This window comes from Acipenser ruthenus, chromosome 11 (assembly GCF_902713425.1).
Source record: "Acipenser ruthenus chromosome 11, fAciRut3.2 maternal haplotype, whole genome shotgun sequence".
In the NCBI taxonomy this organism is placed as follows: Eukaryota; Metazoa; Chordata; class Actinopteri; order Acipenseriformes; family Acipenseridae; genus Acipenser; species Acipenser ruthenus.
In genome coordinates, this window is record NC_081199.1 from 40,821,758 (window position 1) to 40,834,812 (window position 13,055).

A 13,055-nucleotide genomic window follows, 5' to 3' on the forward strand; every position below is an offset into this window, starting at 1 on the left:
TATCTCTTTAGTTTGCTATACACTATTCAGCAAGGGTACAAACTATGATAAGCTCTGTAATTTTCCAGAGTTTTGTTACAAGTTTTCTAAGCAAGATTCAGTGCAAATTTGAACAAAAGTTATTGTATTTCTTGCTCTTATTGTATTACTTGTATTGTAACGCTTGAAATGTTTTCGCTTACGATTGTAAGTCGCCCTGGATAAGGGCGTCTGCTAAGAAATAAATAATAATAATAATAATAATAATAATAATAATAATAATAATAATAATAATAAAGTATCAAACCTGTTTCAGCACTTTCTGGTACCTTATCAACACTGACACACTGTCAGCTCTCATTGTGACAAGCTCCCAGGAATATGGAAATATATTTATTGGGTCACTTTTCCATTGTGTCTCTAATTACTGTGTAGTTACATAATAGTTACTTAGTAAATAAATGTGTACTTAGATATAGTTACAATACTATTATGCATAGTTACAATCTACTTAATTTGTAAAAATGTTGTATGATATATGTAAGCACATAAGTGTACCAGAAAACCGTTAGGGTTAGGATTAGGGATAGAGTTAGGGTTAAGGTTAGGGTTAGAGTTAGAGTTATATTGTCTAAAAAAAAGTATGCATTAAGTACATTGTAATTATGAATAGTTTGTAATGAAATGAATATAGTTTCATTATCGAGGGTGTACTTAGTAAGCAGAGCTTTGTTTTATCTATGCTCATTAAAACTAGTTGTATTTCTGTGTGTAATAGTGCACTCAGCTGGGACACGATGAAGTTTTTATAAAGCCAGGTCCCACTCTCCCCAAGCAATAGACTATTTGGCAAGTTAGAGACATGATTGGATAATGAAGATCTCAGTTTCTCCACTGGGGGCTCATGCAGACGTTCAATCAACTTCTTTCTCCTTTTGAAGTGCTAATGAAACAAATTGCTTCCATTTTTTTTGGTGTGAATGTGTATTTGGGAAAATCACAGGTTTGTTACAGAAACAAATAAACAAAAGCAAATCTACTGTTTAAAAATCTAAAATCGAATTCGACTTCAATGACCTTCAAGAATACAGGCACAGCTGAGGAACATCTTTGGAGACCTCAAATAAGCAATTCTCCTCTACAACTGGAGACGGAGCAGGGCCTGCAGCGTCTGTGCCACCAGCTTGACGGTTTAGTGTTCTCCAGTTGTTCCTCTGTTGGCAAGCAGATGTGCCAGGAGTTCAGGGATCTAATATAAAACACAACCTGGCTGTTGGGCTTCAACCTTGGCAAGACTGCAATCTTTTTTTTTTATCTTAGTTTTTAATTAATTTATTGCAAATATTTAACCCCTTTAAAGTATTTTGAACAGGCACACTAGCTTCCAAGTGATTTTTCTTCATATATTTTAAACATATATTACTGTACATCTTTTAAACAGAGATGCCTCTTTAAGAGCCTGATCTTAATACACTGATTTGTCAATTTACAGAAATGGTGCCAAGGCATGAAAGGGTCAGACCAAATTGCGCATTGGTTTCCATATTTAAGCAGGCGGTAAGCTCTAAGCAGAAACTTTACATAGAGTTAGATAAAAGCACAACTATAACATTTAAAAAAAATCATGTTTAATAAATTAGAGGGTGGTAATCAGTATCAATGGCCATGGTTGGCAGGTAGACATTTCTTTTATGTATATAGAAAACAATCACAATTATTTATTCTCTTTGATTTACCTTTCTTCTGTTCTATTACAACACACATGGTGTGCTTTCTCGGGCAGACGTGGAGGTGGGAAGGAACCCTGTACAATGAAACTGCAGGAGATGAAAGGGAAACATTGCAAGCATTTTAATTATTAACAGCCCGCTACATCTATAGGTCCCTGCTAGAACAGTATGAAGACTGCAGTCATACTTTCACTGTGGCTGCTTCCCAGGACTAGAAAAAAGGACATGACTTTGTGGTACCAGGTTGGTTTAATCAGCATAGTTGGTCCTGTGCTTCCATATGCAACTGGGCGGAGGCTGGGCACGAACAAACAACCCCACACTCCACAAGCGAGCATCTTAAACTCCATGAAAAAAGAGCCAGGCCCGTCTGCATTCGTGGTTTTAAGGCTTTTAGCCTCATCTCACCAACAGGGGACAGAACCCATAACGTCAGTGAATCACACAACACTGCCTGTTACACTGGTCTTTTCTGGTTGTGGGGCAGGTTGTGCCATTTCTTGTCTTTAACAAGATCGTAACTGACTGAGCACCTCCAGAAAATTCTGCCCCAAAGACAGAGAGGCAGTCATGTGACCCTGCTGCCGAGCCACAGTGGACAGTGACTGTCAAAAAGCCAGAGCCGATCCTATTGCACCTCATCATGCTGTCAACAGACATAGCAAAATGACTTCCAGGCATGCAAATTAAATCAGGGTTTGCAATAAGCAAGACAATTTTCAAATACAACAATAATTACCAAGAGTAACAGAGTCTTCTCTGGTCACAGCAGACCGAGACACAAAATGGCACTTTTAAAAGCGCTTTCATTATTTACAAAACAAAATAATAAACCAAAACCTAACTCCCATTGGAGTGCTAAACTAAACTTTTCTTCAGTTCTAATTATTCCTACGGCTAAGCCATTTACTGATTACAAAACCACTTGTTAAACACAGTCTACAAGTTTAAACAATACGCCAAGGTTCACAGTCTACAAGTTTAAACAATGGGCAGCAGTGTGGAGTAGTGGTTAGGGCTCTGGACTCTTGACTGGAGGGTCATGGGTTCAATCCCCAGTGGGGGACACTGCTGTTGTACCCTTGAGCAAGGTACTTTACCTAGATTGCTTCAGTAAAAACCCAACTGTATAAATGGGTAAATGTAAAAATAATGTGATATCTGTATAATGTAAAATAATGCATAATGTGATATCTTGTAACAATTGTAAGTCGTCCAGGATAAGGGAGACTGCTAAAAAATAAATAATAATAATAAAAATTATTAATATTCCAAGGTTCACACAGTCTACAAGTATAAACAATACTCCAAGGTTCACAGTCTACAAGTTTAAACAATACTCCATGGTTCACACAGTCTACAAGTTTAAACAATACTCCAAGGTTCACACAGTACCTTTTCTTTGACCACCTAGGTCTACTCCAAGCTTCACACAGACAGCAAACACCAAAAATTTCTGACCTGCTTAAATACCTGCCTGCTAATTACAGGCAGGTGTTGCTAATTAAATTAGAGTCAGGTGAAACTCTCCCTGGCTCACTCCAGTGGCATTCTGGGGGTGTAGTCTTTTTGTAAACCCCAAAACTACATTTTTTTCTCTCTCCTCCCCCTACTCTGTCACACAAGAAATAAAGATCTATTTAATAAAATGTTTATTTACAGGCTGTGCTGATGGTGTGTATACATGAAGTAATACTGAGATGTGACTAACTAGCTCAGCTAGCTTGATAAATACAAAGTGAATTAGGCATAAAATGAGGGATATTCACTCTTGTTAGCAGCACTTTTCACAGATAGATATATCACTAAAGGATTTTTTTTATGTAATAGAATGTTTTAGTTTGAATACTTCTTTGCTCTCTGCAGCAGTGGAAGGGTGGTGACTTAATCAAATCTGATGCATTATTATGTGATTCCTGCTCTAATTGTGTTCATATTAAGCATGCTCTATTTCATTTGCCTTGGTGTTAAGATCTGATGTCTCTTTGATGTAAAACTCTCATGGTGCTCATAACTACTCTTCAGGTACCTATTACAACAGAATGCCAGAATGCACAATAGTACTAGATGTGTGCAAGCGTATCAGGGTGTGTAAAGGTAAAGGGCTAGGAATGCTAAAAAAAAGAAAAAAAAACCTTTGCTGACTTCACATGCTCCACACTGGATACAGTTTTGAAAGGTTATCACATCATGTGATTTCTTTGGAATCTGGAAGGAACTAGGATTCCACAACCCAGACAATGCCAGGTGGGTTCTTATTCAAAAGGGATTCAACTTCAATATTGGAACAACATGAACTGGAAAACAAGACCTTGTTGAATACATGTTGTTAATGCATGGAGTTGAATTCCCACAATCACTGATGTGTTCTAAATAGATTGGGCAAATATTAGTAAACGGTAACTGCAGTGTTTTGAAACGTATCCAATTTGGTCACACTGGAATGAAAATTCAGAAACTGTGTGGAATGCAATAAAATGGCAGAGACAAAGTTTGACATTGATCTTAGTTTCCCTGCGACTGTTAGCGAGGGGACAGCACTGCTTTCTCATGAGAGACTGATGGATGAGAAAGATGTGTTCCGTGCCTAGACAGTGTGACTTCACATCCTACTCAGTGTGATTGTTTACTCACCTCCGATTCCCAGTTACAGAGCTGGCGCTGCGCGCCGACCCTCTCGGGTATAGTCAAGTCACAGTTTCTCTAATGCTTTCCAGAGTCCAGGAGCAACAGCCCCGTATTTCAGCAAACCACATAGCTCATTTTTCTTTCTCCATAGTGGTTTTAATTCAGTAGCTCAAAAGTAGTTTTGCTTCTTGTCTTCAATTCTGCTCTGGTTATTTGTTTGTTCATATATCCTTACCTGTGAAAACAAGGACAATGTAATATAGACTTTTCAAAGTCTCTGTTTTGTAACTGGCTAAGCTAGCTAGGTTGCTGAGGTGCTTGGGGCTGTTAACAAATTATTAAGACGCATTCCAACCCAGTGTAATATATTGGAAAATACAGTTGCTATGTGGGTGGGTGTATTACAATTAGTGTTCAGCGTTTTCGGTTTTTATCTTTAAGTAGGAACAAATATCTAAATAGATGAGTTTACCTTCAGTGGAAGCATGCTAAATGTTCAAATACATTTAAAGAGACATTTGTCAGATTTTTCCAAATGTAATACAAAAAAATTAAAAATACAATTATAAAACAAACGAGAAAGAAAAATAGTATCACTTTGGGTTACAGGGCAAACATAACCATGTTAAACTATGGTTCTGGCTGAGTAACTACCAATGGTTACATAATTACACGGGCAAAGCTATTTCATTTTGTGGAATAAGAGCAGCGAGTCATCTCCATTTGTATGTAGTGCTCGTTTCACACGGTACAGTAAGATCAACTTATTGCATGAACCGGGCTTAAGAACTGAAATGTAGACATGCACAGAAATGTACAGAAATATAATTTCTAACTCTGTCTTCTTTTTTTAATTTTTTCAAGGCCACATGTGATTGCTTCCACACCTGTAAACTCTGGTATTGTGAGTGTAGTAATACCATGACTCAGAAAAGGGTAAGGTTTAAGAAAAGGTAGAACATTATTGTAAAGACAGCAGAACAGTTGAAAAGATTACAATATCATTGTTAAAAAAAAATAAACTCCACCAAAATTAAATGTCTGTGCTTCTTTCTCTGTAATAAAACACTATGGAATTTAGCTATTTCACTGGGGAAGGAACAGTAAACTACTATAAAGATCAAGGCTTTGAAGTGAAATGTTCTTCTGGTATCAAGTCAGTAGTGGCCAATTAAATACTGCAGAATGTGTCCAATGATGTGTTGCTTGGGGTGCATTTAAGATAAAGCTTGCAGAATGATAATACAACATTATTAACTAAGGGAGTTCTAATTAGCCACCTCATAAATTGAATCACACAATTCAATAACTGTAAGGATGGCGTCTGTAATGAATCTCCCTGTAACCGCTGTGCTCAGCCCCTAAGAGATCCTTCTGAATGCATAGAAACAACATCACAAAGCATATTATTTGGCTGCACACCAGTAATGGCAATGGGGGTATTTCAGAACACATGCCCATCGATGTTTTTAAAATGGTCTGAATGGGGTTTACAACGATCGCCCATTCTTGGAAGCTTCATGAAAAGCATAAGGAAGCACCTCCAACATCATTGCCTTATCAAACCAGAAAACTACTATTTTAGCAAAGAAACAAAGTTAAGGGAATGCTGTTAAGTGATTGCTGCAATACAGTTTTGCAAATCCCTACTGCAGACGAAGCTAAGCTGGCATTGAACTGCTCCCGGGTGTTTTGGAATTGTGATCTTTCTTATGTGTAAAACAGGATACTTATCAACTGGGTGCGCAACCAATATGGCTGACAATAGGGGTCCTTCATATACATAACACAGCAGAATTACTTGTACTCTACCACACTCTGTACTGACTACAATCACCAATGGTCATACATTAACTTCTGTAAAGAACAGTACTAGTACATTGGAATATAATACTTTAAAGGTGCTGACACATTAGATAGAGGTTCAGCATTTATTTTATTATTTAATGTCATTAAGATATATATTTTATATTTCCTGTACAAATCATTTTTAAATTATGAGAATGGCTTTTCCGGAGGTTTTTATTTGACCACAATGCTTTTCCTTCTCCTGTTTTTAGTTTTCCAATTTGTATTCAATTTGCAGGTCAATAAATCTTTCTTTGTCATCTGCTTCAATGGAGCCTGAATAAAGGTCATTTAAATTGATTCACCTTTCTTATCTCCATGGTGTTGCCTGCATAATCCTGGTGTCTATTGTGTAGGAGCAGCCACTGCACGGTACCTACTGCTGTCCCCAGCTGGGAGAGAAAGCTCAGACTCTTATTACAAATCATTTGCAGGTAAATTGCATTTTAAAGTCTTATTCTCTCCTGAATTTACAGAACTTATTAAAGCGAAAAGTAAAGGAAAATCAAATCTTTGGGAATGACATTTTAGAGACATTGATATCTTTCTTGGCGAATACTGACCCAGGCTCAAAATGCATTGATAAAACATTTAAGTCTATTGCATGTTATAACCCTTTAGATAGATGTGTTTGCATCAAATGAACCATGCATCTATTTTTGAAATCATTAAAGTACATGCAAACTAGTTCTACTGCATTACATTGACCTCTCTCTCTCTCTCTCTCTCTCTCTCTCTCTCTCTCTCTCTCTCTCTCTCTCTCTCTCTCTCTCTCTCTCTCTCTCTAAAATTCTTGGAGGATTCCAAAGGTAACTATAGGTCACTGAAATGGGCAGTGTATCTGCCCACCTTTGCCCTGGACCTGTCATTCCGAATCAGCTTTTCACTGCCATGTTCAGTGCATGTTCACCGTGACAGTGTGCAGCAGTGCTAAGTCTCTGATCAGCAGTGCTGTGGGAGGAAAGATAATGTCTATAGCAACAGTAAGCAACCCACAATCAGGCCCCCTCCCAAGAGAAATGTCTTGTAGATGCTGTTTAATCAACAAGCACTTTATTAACAGTCACTTGCTTTGCAAATTAAAATTGTCTTGAGTTTATTCCCTTATCTCATTTAGCTAACAGAAGTCTTTAGGACACAAAGAAGCCTTGCTTTCTCTGGCTTCCCATTGTAGAAATAGAAAGAGTCCATATATTACAATTTGTCTAATGCAGGTAAGAGAGCAGGTATCTATTTTGGAATATTTAGTAAACATTTACATTAATTGCTTTGCTTTTTGTATATGATTTTCCTTTGGTTTTACACTTTATTTACATATATGGTTGTGTATTTACAACATTACAATAACAATTACTATGCAAGTGTATTTATTGTGTCATTTAAACAGACACACACACACATACACACACACACACACACGCACACACACACACACACACACACACACACACACACACACACACAAACACACAGACACAGACGACAGTCTAAATAAACCAGTCTAAATACTAACTGTTGTCAAATATACCTTAATAATTGATCCTTGTGATGGCTAGCTAGCACAGTAATGGGTAATTGCAATCGGTGTGCCATCTGTACCAAACTAAACTCTGCATTGTAAGAAAAAAGCATGCTCTGCATCTGTTCTAACATACTCTCTCATGGATTTGTTTGCAGACACTACTGGTAGCTGTGCTATTATTATGTACAAATTATGATTTAGTGTTATAGATTCCTCTTGGAAGTCAATAAACAGAGTGCTTTTACTGGATGCGCCACTCGGAAGCCTCAGCTTCAATTCTTCTGATCATTAATATATTTGTCCTGCTGACACACCCCTTATCCAAAAAAAAAAAAAAAACCCTGTATGGTGCTGCCACACTCCTACTGACGTTTCACTGGTAATGATGTCCTTCGTAGGCCTGGGGTTTAAAACAACATTTTCAATTCAAAATCAGTTAAATAAATAAATAAAAAGTAGTATTTTGAGGTTCCTTTGTTAAAAAATCCAAACGACATTATTTTCTATCTTATTTTTCATCTTTGAAAACCCCAGCAGTATAGGACTGTCCTTGTGGGAAACGAATACAAAAAAGCGTGCTCTTGTAAATATAGACTTCTCCCAGGGCCCCGTATCATATTAACTCTAATTTCAGAGCTGGAAATTTGTCACTGCTCGGTTCTGAGGTAATTGTGTACCATTCAATCAGTTTAACTTGATCAGCGATACAAATGGCACAATTAAATCAGCCAGCCAGAATTTATTGTTTAATAAGTGCAGGAGTCTGAAGACATCTGCGAGATGCAGACGGAAGAGGGGAAAAGGTGAGACTGAATCCAACCGAATTAGGTCACACCAGACGGTTGCTTTCGTACCAGTTCACTGAAGAGAAACAGCAGCTGTCAGATCCACAATTGCAGAAAAGCCATTCGAAATGTGGGAGGCAAGGGGCTGCAGCACAGCAACAACGTAACTGCTGAATTATTTACTGGCTGCTTATTTAGTGCAGAAATGTTCCAGCGGTACATACAGATCAAACCCAGAGGCACCTTATTTTTTGCCAAACTAATAGATAGTTGTGCATTATTAAGGGCAATATGTTTAAACATGTAGCAGTACACTCCCACGTGTTCCCATGTAAAAGGCTGAGAAGAGTTTAACCCTCATTAAGTGTAACACTTTACATGAAGTATATCTAATTACTGTGTATTTACATAGTAGCTTGTGGTTGAGTGTCCCGCCCCTTTGTTTATTATTTATTTATATTATGATTTATGTTTATATTACAGCGAAAGCCGATATTATTTGTTACTGTTTTGATTATTAAAACCTCATGAGGACCTGACAATCGCGCATCCTTACTAAACTCGTACAGACTATGGTCGAGGGGTAATAAGATAATTAACAGCTAGTTAACCACTCGGTCAGAATATAAAAGCCTGCAGCTATCTGCGCTCAGGGTGGAGTGTACAGAGGAGAGTACGGGAGAGCAAGCAAGGAGAGAGAGATTTAAAAGCTAAACGACTGCTAAGCGTACTGGTTTTACCCCAGCATGATACGTATTTGTTTATTTCTATTTGTTTGGCCAACGTGCCCTTTTGTTTGTGGTGTTTGTTTTGTTTAAATCTTTTGTTTTGTTATTATTTAATAAAAACACTGAGTGCCATAGCGCTGCAGTTTCACCACGCCATTCATTGTTTTGGTTTCTATTTCTGGTCTGTGACGTCACCACACGCCACTCAACAGCTTGGTCACATAGCTACTTAGCAAATACATGTGTACTTACTCATAATTATAATGTTATTATGCAGTTACAATGTACTTAATGTGTACATCTTTTTGCATGATATAACCCTGACCCTAACTCTTTTCTGATACAATTGTGTACTTACATATATCATGCAAAAAGATGTACACATTAAGTACATTGTAATTATGCATAATAACATTGTAATTATGTGTAAGTACACATGTATTTACTAAGTAACTACTATGTAAATACACAGTAATTAGGGACACAATTAGTAATAAGATCCAATCACAAGCTAGAAAACTCGATGTTTCCACTGTCACAGCACTGGAAACAGATCTCTATCACTGATTGTTGCAACGGTCCAGCAGACAAGACTCTGTAACTTTCTGAATAATGTTGCAAACATCAGGTTCTAAACATTGTCCCATTACCCAGAATTTCAGAGAGGAGAGTGGACAATAGCATGTGGTAGAGGAGAGATCATGAGGATGTGTTTATAGTTTAGATCGTCTGGGCCTGGGCTGGGGACAAATCAAAACCTGCTAGATTAGTGTTGTTATCAGTGCACTGTAAATCTGCAAATGAGCTGACAGAAGTCAGAGCAGCAGTGCAGTACAGTACAGTATATCTCCGAGGTCTCGATTATAAATGTGTTTTAACCCCACTAACCACTTATCTCTCTGATGTAAATGAAAATATAGTCTGTGGTTATTTACTTTAACGATACTGAGCATACAGACATCAGTCTCTTGTCTACCTTGTGGTATTTGGTTCATCCATAACTATAAAGCGCTCAGTTATAAGATTGGCTGACATGTTGACTAAAGGGCTTTTGAATTTGAATGCCTTCTGCTGCAGGCTATCTGCCAGTGCAGCACCGTGCACAATGAGTAAACAAGTTCAAAAGCATTGAAAATACCACCTGCTTTATTTATTTTAGCCTAATTGACTCTTTGACTGTGCCTGATGAAATGGCTGCTTGAACTCTGAAACAGCACCTTTCAGACGTTATAAAACCATTGATGAAAAATCACTCTGATCTTTATCCGTCACTTCATCACCTGACTCCTCTACCTTGCATTCTTATTAGGTCATCACAGACCAACAGGGGTGCACTGTTATAGAGACTGTACAAGATAGTTCTGCACAGTTCAGACAAGGAAATACAAACTGGCTTCACAAATTAAGCTGTTAAAAAAACCTTGGAAACACTAAGCATATCTGAAAAGCTGTTAAATCTTTAGAAAGTAATAGGTTTGCCATTCCCCCAAGGAGGCTAAACAGTATGGTATCAAATGGAATGAAATCCAGGGTATCGCTGGGCTGTTTAATTAGTTGTTTTTTTTTCTTCAAATCATTCTATAGGGATGTTTTATTGAGATATGGTCTCGGAAAGCAGAGAGCAGTGGCTTATGTTTGTGAGTTTATCAATGTCAGTGACTTTCATGTTAGGACCAAGACTTATCAGAATGTCTACTGAATATCTCATGATGTTTTTTTTTATTTTTTATTTATGGATGAATTGATAAGATATGAAAAGCAACTGATTAACTTTCTGAAAGTCCTTGTTAATTAATGTGTCTTTTGAAATACATGACCAATGCTGTACATCTAGAGAATGATCATTATTTTAGTCAGAATGTAGAAATGTTTAATTACAATGTAATTACATGTACTTAATACACCTGCATTTTTAAGGCTATCCATATTTTTTTAACAAACATTTATTTAAAAAAAGGATTGTATAACACTTACTATCCTGAAAGTGAGGCTCTTTCATAAGCGCTGAGTTCTTTTTTTATTTATTTTTTATTTGAGAAAAAAAGGAACAGCAATAAAGGAGACCTGTCTTGTTCAGTCAGAGGTAATATGACTAAAAATGAAGAGTAATGGTGTAATAATGGGGGTAAGTCCAATTAGCAGCCCTGATTCCCCAAAAGGCCCAGTCTTCCCTCTTAACGCATTAATATATATAGCTCTGCTTTGCATATAAATGCTGAGCATTGCTCAGCCGCGACACCTTCCTAGTATAAATCAAGGCCACATGAAAGTCATCTACCACCCTGTTAGTTATTTATTATGAGCTGGTCGGGAGGTTAAACCTGATAGCTTTTCCAGCGGGGCTGAGTGACTTCGTGCAGAAGAAAAAGAGGAAGCAAGACTTTTTAACCTCTTAGGTCAATGCCTCAGGTGTAAGTTAGGATGCTGATGATTGCAAGTCATTGGAAGTCTGCTGTTCAGCTGCTCAGGGACCTGTATGAAAAGGCTCCTGGTGAATTACTGCCTGTTTCCTTGGCTACGCTTATATTTGTAAACTGCTCATTTAGGGACTCGTGTACCTCTAAAGGGTTTTGATTTGGATCAATTGGGAAGCTTGTATCCGGAGCCTATCCTCATATGGAAGCAGGTGCAGAAGTGATAGTGTGTTATTATGTACAGGTGCAGAGGTGATGCAGTGCAGGAATAAACAGACAGAGATTTGTAATCCGGTATGAAAAATTGTTGTTTTATTTATAATCCAGCTCTGGTGACCAAATAATAAGCTCCAGTAATACACAGCAATATGTAAAACCCGGAGTACAGAAAACAGGGATTGCAGCCCTAAATAATAAAGAGACGTTATCTTCCCCACAATAATACTTGCCATGATCACCCGTCCTGGTGCGTGCAGTAGTGCTCGTGGTGGGTGTGAACAATTTATTATAGTTCATGACAGTTTTAGTGCAAAGGTGATCCGGTTTGGTGCTGGCCCAAGGCGGCAGCTCTGGATTCTTGTTAGCCGTCTGGTGGTTCAAAAACACAGACAGTTACTAACAAATTACAAACAAAACAAAACACTCACAAATATTTCTTTTAACACACAAGTCTCGGTGTCTCTCACGGTCCTTCCAGTGTCTCAATAAAAACCAAGCAAAGTAAAAGATTTACAATTCTCCGGCCCCTTTTATGCGATTATGCATGACTCCTTGGTAAACGATTGCAGCTGACTCAATTGCCTGCAGCTGCTACCTCATTTACCTTCCAGTTTAATATGTTCCTGCACCAGTGTCTTGCCTTTTTCCAGGCTGACTGACCCAGGGAATGAACTGTCAGGCCAACCCGTCCAAAGCCTTTCCCTTTCGCTACTTAGTGCCCTCACAGGTCGAGAGGGAGATTTACAACCAGAACTCATTATATTTCCGTCACAGGGGCACTTTACCTTTGTTTTGAGCATTAACATGGTGGTCAAGACAAAGGGGATTTTTGAAAGGTAGTGTTTTACTAGATATTCCTGATCATTTATAATGTGAAAACAATGAAAGACATGTCTAATGTTATTACAACCATAACCGTCTGTAGCATAATGTGTTCTCAAGCTCACCACTGATTCATAGTTTTCTGTGCTACATTCTTGGCCAGACCAGTTACCATGTTTCACTTGGTAACAGGATTAGAGTCGACTTTCATGAATATTAAAATTGCTTGTCAAGGAAATTTCAGCTAGGCATTGAGATATAAGTACTGTACAATAAGGAACGATCCCTATTTACTCCTGACTCAACCAAGATGTGTTTTAGTAAAGGAAACATTGGGTGACTGTGTGTGCGTGTGTGTGTGTGTGTGTGCGCGTGTGTGT

General features: G+C 37.9%; 1 long non-coding RNA gene across 2 annotated transcripts; it reads right to left on the minus strand.

The window, feature by feature from the left end:
* Window positions 1-588: 588 nt before the first annotated feature.
* On the minus strand, window positions 589-3,141 carry LOC131739331 (uncharacterized). 2 transcript variants are annotated; one of them, XR_009330483.1, is made up of 3 exons: window positions 3,105-3,141; window positions 1,716-1,796; window positions 589-1,193 (listed from the first exon to the last, which is right to left on the minus strand). It is a non-coding gene; the product is annotated as an uncharacterized LOC131739331 (long non-coding RNA). The 2 variants fall into 2 exon arrangements; XR_009330482.1 differs by having other exon boundaries at window positions 589-1,228.
* Between the last annotated feature and the right edge of the window lie 9,914 nt (window positions 3,142-13,055).